Source organism: Papio anubis, chromosome 14 (assembly GCF_008728515.1).
Source record: "Papio anubis isolate 15944 chromosome 14, Panubis1.0, whole genome shotgun sequence".
In the NCBI taxonomy this organism is placed as follows: domain Eukaryota; kingdom Metazoa; phylum Chordata; class Mammalia; order Primates; family Cercopithecidae; genus Papio; species Papio anubis.
The window spans coordinates 19,664,617-19,667,912 of NC_044989.1; positions in this window are offsets into that span (position 1 = coordinate 19,664,617).

Below are 3,296 nucleotides of genomic sequence, written 5' to 3' on the forward strand. Positions count from 1 at the left end.
ATCTGAGACCACCTCAGCCTGGATTTTATTGTCCATATCACTATCAGCAATTTTGTCAAAGCCATTCAACAAGTCTCTAGGAAGTTCCACAATTTCCCACATTTTTTTGTCTTCTTCTGAGCCCTCCAAACTGTTCCAACCTCTGCCTGTTACCCAGTTCCAAAGTCACTTCCACATTTTTGAGTATCTATTCAGCAGCAATTTACCAATACCAATACCAGTACTGGTATTCTACCAGTACCAATTTACTGTATTAGTCTGTTCTCATGCTGCTGATAAACGCATACCTGAGACTGGGTAATTTATAAAGGAAAGAGGTTTAATGGACTCACAGTTTCACATAGCTGAGGAGCCCGCATAATCATGGCGGGAGGCAAAGGTGAAGCAAAGGCACATGTTACGTGGTGGCAGGCAAGAGCACTTGTGCAGGGGAACTCCCATTTATAAAACCATCACATCTCATGAGACTTATTCACTACCATGAGAACAGTATGGGGGAAACTGCCCCCATGATTCAATTATCTCTGCCTGGCCCCACCCTTGACACGTGGGGATTATTACAATTCAAAGTGAGATTTGTGTGGGGACACAGCCAAACCATATCAGGAGGCAACTGCTATGCTGAGGGAGTTTGTCCTGCAGTTTGCAGTATCTGGTCCAAATGATCTTGGCAACAGGCCTGTATCTGCAGTAAGAGCAGGTGCAAGGAAATGGCCACCAGCAAGGAAACTGCACAGTGGCCCCATGTCTTTGTTATGAATGGGACTTGTTGAGCATCTGAATTTGTGGTCATGACACATCTGGGGCCAGGGAGTGACTATCCTCCCTACTCCTTCTCTCCACACCACACTTCTCAACAGCTGCCACTTCTTAACCCATTTCTTCCTGCCTCCCCCGTACCATCTTGGGGAAAGTGCTTTTCCTGCCTCCCCTGCACTATCCTGAGGAAAGTGCTCTCCTAAGTGCATAATGGCTCAGATCACCAAGCCCAGAGGCCTCTGAGAGTTTAGACCACCCTGTTGTTGGTAGGAGCTCCGGTATTAGCCCCTTCGTCCCAGGTTGTCCTGTAGTCCTGATTCTACACTGTTTCTCATTTGCCACTTCCTTTTCTTCTTTGCACACTCTATGCAGTGTGGAAATCCACAGGCTTTTTTCTAAATCAGTTTTTAAAAAGGTAAATCGATTTTTTTTCTTAGTATGAAAGTAACATATACTTTGCTATATAGAATGGAGAAAATGTAGATAAGCAAAAGAATGGAAAGACCATTCATAGACTGCACCCAAAGGTAAGCTATGTGGCATTATCTCTTTTGTCTCTGCTTGTATATTCATACATTTTATTAAAAATGAGACCATGCTATGTTGTAGGGTTATAACTTGCTTTCTGTACTTAACATACAGTGAACACTTTTCTGTCATATTCTTCAAATACATCATTTTTAATGACTGTACTATATTTCATTGTATATTTCACTTACTTAACCAATTTTCCATTGTAGGACATGTAGTTTCTACTTGTTTTTAATTGCAAGCTGTGCTTCACTGAATCTCTTTTTGTGAATCTTTGTGAATTACTATTATTTCCCTAGAAGAAATTACTAGAAATGGAAGGGATGAAATGACTAGATCTTCTTTGATACCTTGTGTACCATCTATGTTAGGAGTCTTGCCTACCAGTGTGATTTCAGCTACCATCTCTATATTGCTAATTTCCAGATCTGTCTCTTGTCCCAATCCTAATCCCGAGCAATACAACTACAATTTTAACTCTGCTTTTGGACTCCTCTATTCAAAGGTCACAAAAATACCTCATGCTCAATCATAACCAAGAATGAACTCATCTTCCTTTTTCTTTAAAAAAAAAAAAAGCTCACTCCTTTATCCCCCATTTATTCCACTATTCTTCCGACCATACAGGCATGAAAAATCTTGATGACCTCCTTCCTCTCTTGATCCTTTCATATTAAGTTGCCAAGTCTTTGATTGACATCTCTACCAGTTCAAGTCCTATCCAACTCTCAAGGCCTATCTCAAATCTCACTGTAGGAAGCTTATCTTCCTTTTTCCAGCCAGACAGGATCCCTCAAGGAGGGAGAAGAGAGGACAGAGGAAATATTTGAAGAGATAATGACTGAAATTTTTCCAAACATGATGAAATCTATAAACGTACAGATTTGAGAATCTCAATGAACCTTAAAACAAGAAGCATGAAAAAACAAAAAGCCAGCATCGAGGAACATCATAAACAAATTGTTCAAAATCAGAGCTGTAAGAGAAAATTTTCATTAACCACCCCCCCAAAAAAAAAGGTTCCATACAGAGAAAGAAAGTCAAGGAGGACAGTAAATTTCTCAGAAACAATGTGTTCAAGAAGACCGTGAAGTAACATTGTTAAAGTACTGAAAGAAAAAAGCAAAAACAAATGAAAAAAACCTGTCCACTAAGAATTCTATATCCAGGGAAGATAGCTTTTGAAAAACAAAGGTTTGATTTTTTGTTTGTTTTTGTTTTTTTGAGACAGAGCCTCGCTCTGTCACCCAGGCTGGAGTGCAGTGGAGTGACCTGGGGTCACTGCAACCTCCACCTCCCAGGTTCAAGTGATTCTCCTGCCTCAGCCTCCCGAGTAGCTGGGGTTACAGGCACGCACCACCACGCCCAGCTAATTTTTGTATTTTTAGTAGAGATGGGGTTTCACCAAGTTGGTCAGTCTGGTCTCAAACTCTTCACCTCGTGATCTGCCCACCTCAGCCTCCCAAAGTGGGTAAAAATATTTTTAGATATACAAAACCCAAAAGAACTTATCAACAGCAGAATCACACTGTAAAAACTGTTAAAGAAAGTCTTTCTGGCAGAAGAAAAATTATACCAGATGAAAATATGGATCTACACAAAGGAATGAAGAACACCAAAAATGGTAACTAAAAGGGTACCTATGTAGTTTTATAAATTATCTTTTTATCTTTAAAAGATCATAAACTGGCTGGATGTGGTGGCTCACACTTGCAATCTCAGCACTTCTGGAGACCAAGGAGGGAGGATTGCTTGAGGACAGGTAATTGAGGCTGCAGTGAGCTATAATTGTACTTCAGTCTGAGTGATAGAGCAAGACCCTGTCTCTAAAAAATAATTAATAGAAGATATTGTTTAACCAAAAGTGAAGAGTCACAGAAGGTCAGAGAAGAAGGAATCTGCAATCTCATTTGCAATCTGAATTACTTACTGAATTCATATAACTAGTGGGAGGGCCAGGAATATAAATCAAGTTCTCTGATGGAACCTAACCAAATGATGACAGA